The following is a 9877-nucleotide window of genomic DNA, read 5'->3' as shown; positions in this document are numbered from 1 at the left end:
ACCAGGGGTCATTTCCTGCAGGAGTGCACAGGAGCGGAGCTCCGGCAGTAAAGAGCCCAGGGGGCGGGCACATGCAACAAGCCCCACCCCCTGCTCCCAGCAGCCCTCAGGCAGAGCAAGAAGCAGCCAGGTAAGCTGCAGAGCCTCCCTCTGCCCTCCCGGTCCAAAACAGTCCAGTGGCACCTTTAAGACCAAGTTTTATTCAGGTACGAGCTCTCCCTCCTCTGCGAGGACAGATCTGCACGTTTCTCCCCCCCCAATAGTTAGCAATCCAAAACAGTCCAGCCTGAGCGGTGGGTGTTGCCTTCTGACACACTTCTGGTGATGTCAGGGGGTGTGGCATATGCAAATGAGTTATGCTAATGAGCTCCTACACCTCTTTTTCTACGAAATGACCCCTGCATGTCACCACCAACTAATGCTGCACTTGCAGTCACATGGTTTTACTACATGTGAAGCTGCCTTGTAAGCCATTGGTCCATCTAGCTCACTATTGTCTACTTTAAATGGCAACAGATCTTCAGGGTCTCTTGTCTTTGCTGATACTTATCCTCCAACTAAGGGTGCCACTGACTGAATAAGTAAGACCATCTATTTGCAAAGCATGTGAGCTTCCACTCAGCTAGATCTGATCCCTGTTCTTTCCCAGCATGATCCTGTAGCACCAGGTTGGGTCCAGGTTCATTTTCCTCCCTAACCTATGATGGAGCAGAATGATACAATGGGAAATAATTTTTATTATTTATTTATCAAATTTCTACCCCGCTTTCCCAGCCGAGGCCAGCTCAGGGCAGCTTACATAAAATCAACACATAGTTTACAATAAAACATACAATATAAATTAGATTAAATAATGGGAGAGATTAAATAATGGGAGAGAATAAAGTTTAATTACCTTGCAAGTGTGTGTGTCTGTGTGTACACACACAGAGAAAAACACACACACCTATATGTATGTATGTATATATTTGTCATTAAATTTCCTTCTCTCCCATTATTTCACACTGTACATTTTGTCACTACACATAGTATTTCTCTGCGTCACACACACACACACACACACACCACCAACTAATGCTGCACTTGCAGTCACATGGTTTTACTACATGTGAAGCTGCCTTGTAAGCCATTGGTCCATCTAGCTCACTATTGTCTACTTTAAATGGCAACAGATCTTCAGGGTCTCACACACACACACACCTTTCTTTTAATCAAGAAATTCCCCTAAATCATCACATATTTTACTTAATCAAGAACTGCACATTCTATCACCGAATCGCAGGGGTCATTTCCTGCGGGAGCGCACAGGAGCGGAGCTCCGGCAGTAAGGAGCCCAGGGGGCGGGCACATGCAACAAGCCCCGCCCCCTGCTCCCAACAGACCTCAGTCAGAGCAAGAAGCAGCCAGATAAGCTGCAGAGGCCCCCCTCGGCCCCCTGACCCAAAATAGTCCAGTGGCACCTTTAAGACCAAGTTTTATTCAGGTACGAGCTCTCCCTCCTCTGCGAGGACAGATCTGCACGTTTCTCCCCCCCCAATAGTTAGCAATCCAAAACAGTCCAGCCTGAGCGGTGGGTGTTGCCTTCTGACACACTTCCGGTGATGTCGGGGTGTGTGGCATATGCAAATAAGCTATGCTAATGAGTTACGCTAATGAGCTCCTGCACCTCTTTTTCTACGAAATGACCCCTGCCAAATCGTCTCTTTAGCTATCATGTTCATATCTGTGATAAAACATATTACCATATACTCAGATGCTACATGCAGATGTTTTATACTTTGACATCATTTTCTCTCCCCTTTTTCTACTTTCACAGAAAAGAGACGCAGTCCAACAGGTACAGCTGCCATGGTAGACGTTAGTGTGCTTGTGACATATTATAAAGTTCTGTCAGGAACGCTGGGTTTGACGACTCTTCCTCAGTACAGGGAGCTGGACTAGGGGATCTTCAAGAGCACCCATGCCATCCTGTGATTTTGTATACCTTGTAGTGGTGCTTGGGAACCCCCCAAGTATGGGACAGCGAAAATGACATTTTGTCCTTGACCGATGCCCCGTTCAGCTAGGGCATGAGGAAACCGGCATCCATGGCAGATATTTTTAGCTCAGTGATCCACTGTGCAAACAGTTGCTGCACATGGGGTTTCTTCCCCAATCCAATTAGCAAGCTGGCAGTAGTGCTGCCCGGCTTTTCAAGTGAGTGAATGCAGTGATTGGTTTGAGTTTGCTCACTTCCCTCTCCCTCCTAAATTGCAGATGATCATACCTACCAATTTTCTGAAAGGCTGCTGTGTGTGCCCTTGAGGCTATGTGTCCATTGTACACCCTGCCAGTTAAAATCCTCTTCCGAAGCCCTGCTCTCTGTGCCTCGGCCTTCAGAGGAGAGGTGGGTGGAGACCAGAGACAGGGCTTTTTCGATGGGGCTTCACTGCTGAATTGCTCTCCCCTGTAAAGCTTGCCTGGTGCCTACCTTACTTTCTTTTAGGCACTAGGCTAAAATATTCCTTTTTACCTAGGCTTTTAACCAAGAGGTTTTATGCTTCTGGCCATTTTATCTACATTATTTTAGGCTACTCATTTTATGCTGTTGTTGCCATGGCTCATTTTAATGGCATTATTTTCAATGTTTGTATTTTATTGTCTTATTTGTCAGCTGTCTCATGCAGGTCTCATTTTCTAAATCAATCAATCAATCTGCATGCATAGCTGGATTGGGGCAATGATGCAAAGGCCTGACCGGACACAAAGTCCCCCAAAGAACTGAGGGGTTAATATGTTAAAACTCTGAGGAAGTAATTCAGGAGGTAAGGGATACAGTTATTATTTTTTTAAATGAAACAAATAAATTCAACTGTTGTGTTACATGATAATATATTATCATCAAAGTTAAGCACTTTTTAGTCCCCTTCATTTCTTTGGGGTTGAAAATGCTTAATTTGACAGGATCATGCTAGCTTTCATATCAGCATTATCATGAGGTTTAGATGGCTTTAAAAGGGGAACATATGCATTTGTGAAAAAGACGTCCCTTAATGGCTATGGGCCATGATGGCTAAATAAAACCTCCATGTTCAGAGGCAGTATACCTTTGAATACCAGTTGCCAGGGGGATGTCAGTAACAGGGGCTTGTGGATCTTTCAAGTCCTCTTATTCACCACCGTGGGAAACAGTATGCTGGACTAGATGATCTGATCCAGATTGATAACTATTGTGACAAAAATAGAAAAAATCAAGGCCAGATATGGATACATTTGGTGAAATAGCTGTATTTCTCTACTGTTTATGAGAATTAGGACGGTACATTATGTGGAAATTCACAAATATTATTTCTAAGTCCAACTGAGGCTAATTTGATTGTTAGAAATGATACTTAATTTGGGTGTTTTTTTGTTGACTAGGTTCTTAAGTGCCACTTTGGTAGCAGAAAAGCTGCACGAAAATACCAAACAAGCAAGTGCTGGTGGTGGAAAGCGCCATCAAGTCGCAGCTGACGTATGGAGACCCCAAAGGGTTTTAAGGCAAGAAACATTCAGAGGTGGTTTCCCATTGCCTGCCTCTGCGTTGCAACCCTGGACTTCCTTGGTGGTCTCCCATCCAAATACTAACCAGGGCCAACCCTGCTTAGCTTCAGAGATCTGATGAGACTGGGCTAGCCTAGGACCTCCCAGTCAGGGCCAATAAGCAAAACGTATACAGTAATCATAACCTTGAACTGTGACACTACTTTGACGGTTGAGTTTAAAATGTTAAATGACAACTAGCTTTTATCACATAGCAATTTTGTTGCATCAGGGAGATAATTTTGCAGTACCATAGCCAGGGCTATTTTTGGGCAGGAACGCACAGGAACGGAGTTCCGGCTGGCTCCCGAGTTGGCCACGCCCAGCAGGAACTCATTAGCATAGTAGGCCCCACCCAACAGCAGAAACTCATTAGGTTTGGCTACATTAGGGGTGTGTGGCCTAACATGCAAAGGGTTCCTGCTACAAAAAAAGCCCTGGGTTTTGACAACAAACAAGGTAAACAGAATAAGAAGCAAAAGGTGGGCATGGCTGGATGACTACAGTTCTGGTAGCGTGGGGGTGTGGCCTAACATGCTAATGAGCTGTGCTGTCAGGGGTGTGGCCTAATATGCTAATGAGTTTCTGCTGTTGGGTGTGGCCTATTATGGTAATGAGTTCCTGCTGGGCTTTTTCTACAAAAAGAGCCCTGAAAGCCCACAAGCCCATTTCCTGCTCAACAGTTGTGATCAAGGAGCAGATCACTTGCCCCACTGTTCAAATGCATCCAAAGGAATCAGGTGTGTGTGTCCATTTACATGTTTGAAAAAATAATTGTTGCATGCTGATATTTCAAAACTCAAGTTGTCCCAATGGGATTAAACACAGCTTGTTCTTGTGCTTTCGTGATCCCTCACACTTCCTCCTTTCACACATGGAGGTCTTCCCGGTTTTGGAGGGCCTTAATCCAAACTCTAATTTTCTATGAGGTATAGATCCAGACACCTGTATGAACTGGAGTTTGTTTCCTACTCTCAAACCAAGATTCTTAACTGAGATTTGTTTAGAGTTCTGCTTTGTGGAGATGAAACAAATTCCAATTTGCCAGACCATCTGCATCATGGCCAATAAGAGTTTGGTTGAAGGCTTTTGATTCCATAAAAACTTCCACCACACTATGTACACAGTAGAAGGAGGTGGGAGCCTGCAGACATCTGAACAAACTCTGTCCAGACCAGTCACAGGGAGTTTTGTGGTAACATCTGACTTGTATTTCCCCAGGACACCCTACATGGAACAGTCTCTGTTGGAAGCTGTATCTCTTGGAGACCTGCTGATGTTTCAGCTCCTGAGGAAAACATTTAAAGTAGCTCCCCCCGCCCGGATTAATAATGTAATAATAGATTGGAAGAGGGAGGGTTCCCTAACTTGTGATATGCCATGCTGAACATAGTACGTCAGGTGTTTATGGTTGTCAGTAGAAGCGCAATAGCCAGGCAGCAATACCCAGTGGGCTGAGATTGCAAAAACACGACAATTGTCTGCCATACATGGTTGGTGGGCTGCATGTAACAAGTCATGCAGACTTTTATAAGGGCCAATGCATTTGGCCATGAGTTCTCCCAACATGACTCACATTTGCATAGAATTGACCCAAGTGATGCCCAGTTTGGATCAGGAGCACAGTTTGGATCTGTTTGGATCAGGAGCACAGTGATGGGTGGAGGAGGAGCCCCAGCCTTTCCCACTGCATCGATTTTTTTTTTAGACAAAACTGCCCTGGAGGGGTGCTTTTTACCCTGTTGCTGGGCTGGACATGCAGAATTCAGTGCATATTAGGGATGCCATTTCTAGCTGAAGGAGGGGGAACTCCACCCTCCACCCTCCATTGCTTGCCTTTCCTCGGGCAGGTAGGTAGATTTGCCAACCTCTAGATAGGGGCTGGAGTTCTCCCAGAGTTAGACCTATCGGTTCCCCTGGAGAAAATGTCTGCTTTGGAGGGTGGACTGTATGGCATTACATCCCCGATGAAATCTCTCTCTTCCCCCAAATTCTTCCCTTCCCAGGTTCTATCCATGAATCTCCAGGAATGTCTCAACCCAGAACTGGAAATCCTACAGGGTGAGGGGTATGGGTACCAGAACAGGGTCCTATGACATCATGATATTATTTCTACCTGTGTAAGCATAAGTGGCATCACTGCATCACCAGGCGCTCTAATATTCACCCCAAACTCTATGATTTTACCATAGAGTTTTGAGATAATCCTAGATCATCCAGTGGTAGAGTGATATCAGTGCCATTTACAAGTCTGGAGATAATGCAGTGACATCATGAGACATTGTTATGGTGAGTCTCCACCCTTCAAAATGTTCCAGTATGTAGCTCCACAACAGGACAAATAATGCTCTGGTACCCATATCTGCCCCCAACGTGACATCACACCAGCAGTCCAATGGGAAATAAGCACTAGGCTGGGGGATTTTCTGATTTCCACTGGGGATCTGGCAAGCCTAAGCTGTGGTCCAGATCCACTTTAGGCCCTGTAACAAGTAAGTAAGTTCCACAAAGCTGCCATGTCAGTGCAGGAAGAGCAAGTCAGGGTTGAGAAAATCTGTCCCCTAGTGTATTATCTGGTTTGGCTCCAAATTAGACATCCAAACAATTTGCAGTTAAAATCAACAAAGATTTTACTACAAGGATGACATAGATTCACATTGAAAATCAATAAAAGTTACAATACACCAGTTGTCCCTGTTGCTTACCTCAGAATCCAATTATTTTGTTTAAGTTTTGCCAGAGAGTTCATGGAAAAACGTGATGGATTTTAAAATGCTTTTTAGACAAAACTCAGAAAATGTAAAAATGGGATGTGCCCCCCCCCCCCGGTTTGCTATTCCCTGTCTTCTAAAGGACAAAAACATACCCAAGAGTGGTAGCAGCCAGCAGGGAGGTCTCAGTAGACAGGAGAGGTATAGGGCTTATATAGATGACATTCACTCAGGAGCAAAAAATTATGCCCAGAAGTTGCCAACCTTCAAGTGGTGGCTGGAGATTTCGTCCTATTACAAATTATCACATAAGAACATAAGAGACGCCAATGTTGGATCAGGCCAAAGGCCCATCCAGTCCAACACTCTGTCACACAGTGGCCAAAAATACCAGGTGCCATCAGGAGGTCCACCAGTGGGGCCAGGACATTAGAAGCCCTACCACTGTTGACCACCCTCCAGGTGACAGAGATCAGTTCACCTAAAGAAAATGGCTGCTTTGGAGAGGGAACTCTATGGCATTATACCCCATACTCCTCACCTCAAATCCTGCCCTCCTCAGGCTCCACCCCCAAAATCTCCAGGAATTTCCCAACCCGGAACTGGCAACCTACCGGAGGTAGAAGGAACCACAACTTCCATGCTCTCCAGAAGAAAGTTGATTTTCCTGGCTGTGATCACAAGTGTTATTTCTGGTTTACAAGCTCCTCTCACACCCCTTTCCCTTCTCAGGAGGATTGAATCCCCTTTGGGATTGTCAACCAGAACTGGCAAAAAGGGCCAACCCCATTGCAATCCAAGCCAGAATTTGGAAGGGTCTGCTCTTGGCAAATAAAAGGGTGAGGTTTTCCAGGATTTGGGAGAGTTTGTATTCCAGACCTCCCAATTCTGAACCTGCTCCATCTGTAATGGTTCCTAATGAACACCATATGGCACCTGGCTGCTAAGGATTAGTGTGGTCTGACATATCATACCCATCTGGACTGTTTGGACGGGAAGTGTGGAAAATGTGCCATAGGTATATTTCCATTTATGATTCTGTACCAATCTCAGCAGAAACTTAATTTGTTGTTATTCATAATCAAGGTTTAGGATTTTAATCAGGTGTTGCTGGGGAAAAAAGAGAAAAGACCAGGCAGAGACACTGCTTACAGCATAAAAAGTCTGCGCTGTAGAATATATCTGATTGTATAAATCTTTAACTTTTCCCAGAACAAATGTGGCTAGTCCAGAGGCTGTGATGCTTTTACTATGCCCAAACTGGACTCCATTTTGAAAAAACTTGGCTTCTTCTAGCAATTCTCCTTTCATGAACCCAATTGACATTCCGAGCAGTATCCTACTGACATGGATGATTAATGGTTGTTAGAGATGCCTCAAAGTAATCTCATTAAATGTCATGTTAACAAGTTTCTACTCCTTAGAAAGGGAGTATCAATTTTTAGAACTGACTTCAAATGTAGAGGCACAATTTCCTCATATTTTATGTAACTATATAATGTCTGCTTGTCTAATGTATTAAATATAAACAACATATTACTATGCAGTGTACAAACACTTAAAATGTTTTATTTGCTCTCTCAAATAAATTCTGCCATTGTCCTTTTTTTGGTTCCTTAATATTAAGATACGTATGAAAAAAATCAAAATTGAGGTAACATAGTGGTAAACTGAAAAACTCAACAGCTGCTAAATTTAGGAATACAAATGAACAGCATGTACATTTTTTAACTGGATCCCAAATAATGCAGCCTTATGATTGGGTTCCTTCACCCAGAGCAGTCAGGTATATATACACCAATATTTTCTACTACCATCAAGGCGAGAACATTCAGTTTTTAAAAACTGGAAGTACAAGATCGTCAAGCTTCTACTAAGATCAACAGATTCTGTCAGACCTCTGACATAACAACTGGCTTAACACTAATACTGTAATACTGTAACCAACCAACCCCCCCGAAAGAAAGAAAGAAAGAAAGAAAGAAAGAAAGAAAGAAAGAAAGAAAGAAAGAGAAAAGGGTGCCTATTGTCGTACATAACAATATAACCCTGAACAGAGCAATAACCTTCTAAGCCCATTCACCTCAGTGGAATTTAGAAGGATGTATTTCTGCTTAAGATTGCATGGAAGGCTTTGATGCATTTACTTGAAAAGAAATTTCACTGAAATGAATGTGAATTACTTTTAAGTCAGTGCATTTAGTATTTGGGGGCTAACATGCCTAAAAAGTACAATGCTGAGTGTGTTCTATAATAATATAAGTAATTAAGGGCTGACTTTCAGAACAGACCTTCTCAAGCAAGAAACATGAAGGAATAGCAAAAACGTGTGGTTTCTAAAGCAAGGACTTACCTACAGCACGGGCAGGCATATGAATCCCAGGAGAGCAGAGCACAACCCAGTTTCTGTTCAAGGGCTATGCATCTCTTCCAACCACTCTGGCCTTTCAGTCCACCTACAAACTAAAAGCCGGGCTAGATAAAAGCGAGGCAGCAACAAACACATTCACCAAGCCGCCTCATATGACACCATTTTAATCCTAGGTAGTGGGGTCATCAAAACATGCCTGAAGTGCCTCAAATGTTGAATGGGTGCTATTTTTAAGATAACTGATGGGACATGTGCTGACTCCAAATACTTCAGAGCAGATTCTGCCCCGCTGGCTTTCTTTTTTTTTTTCTTTTTGCTGATAACCCCTACCCCTCCCTGCCTCGTTTATCGCTTTCTCTATGCATGCCCTATGGTAGTGCCAGAGCCTTAACTGGAGCCAATTGGAGGGAACGTAGCTATGAAACTTAAACCTAGCATCGTTTGTAAACTACTTTGTAACTAAGCATGATGGGGGGGGGAGTCTAAAGCTGAAGAACACTGACAGGCACAACGTTATGCCCCTCAATACCCTGTAATGCAATATGGAGATTAGAAAGGGTCAGATGGAAGCTTTGTGAGAACAACATCAGCCTTGGTTACCAGAGGGACCAGAGAGATGTCTTGTGGAAAAGGATACTTTATACTCATCCCAAAATACAAAGAGCTTCTCTGGTCTAGGTATCTCAGTAGTCTGTACTAAGAAGCTACACTAGTCGTTTGTACTAGTTTCCTGGTGTTTAACAGGACAAAGGTGGTTGAGTCAGCAGACTCCTCTCAAGCACAATCCTGCTCAAGAAGCAGCAGAGGCCGAAGGTTTGGATACTCGAAACTGTGTTACAGGGGGGATATAAAAACTAATAAGAAAGAAAAGGAATGAGTGTGTGTGTTTGTATGTCTGTGTGTGTGTGAATGAAGCAATTAGACTGGATCCCCATGTTGGATTGTGTGCCACCACAGTCATTCACCCCCTGGATTTTCTTGTTTGCACAGGAAAGTATGAAAGATAAATAAATAATGATACCCAATGTCATGTGGATCCTACCGTAGTCTCGGTCCTCCCTTCTGATCTACTCTCAACTAGGGTTGCCCTGCTGCCACTCCTCATCCCATGCCGTTGCTCGGGGGAGAGGCTGGAGAACAAATGGGGTGATGATGTTGCATAATGCTGCAGTGTCATTTCCAGCTAGGAACACAGAAATGATGTTTCTGTGTCACTTGACGCTCTGGAAATTTC

General features: G+C 43.8%; 1 long non-coding RNA gene across 2 annotated transcripts in view; it reads right to left on the bottom strand.

Moving 5' to 3' along the window:
- Nucleotides 1-8942, bottom strand: part of LOC107117844 — a 24590-nt gene extending 15648 nt beyond the window's left edge. Inside the window, exon 1 of one of the 2 annotated variants that reach the window (XR_001482748.1) lies at nt 8626-8942. This is a non-coding gene — a long non-coding RNA (uncharacterized LOC107117844). The remainder of the gene's footprint in view (nt 1-8625) is intronic. The other variant, XR_001482747.1, reaches the window with a different exon arrangement.
- Nucleotides 8943-9877: the final 935 nt, after the last annotated feature.

This window comes from Gekko japonicus, unplaced genomic scaffold (genome assembly GCF_001447785.1).
Source record: "Gekko japonicus isolate JY-2015 unplaced genomic scaffold, Gekko_japonicus_V1.1 scaffold5746, whole genome shotgun sequence".
In the NCBI taxonomy this organism is placed as follows: Eukaryota; Metazoa; Chordata; class Lepidosauria; order Squamata; family Gekkonidae; genus Gekko; species Gekko japonicus.
Note: the sequence above shows the minus strand (reverse complement) of the source record. Positions and strands in the feature narration are given on the sequence as shown.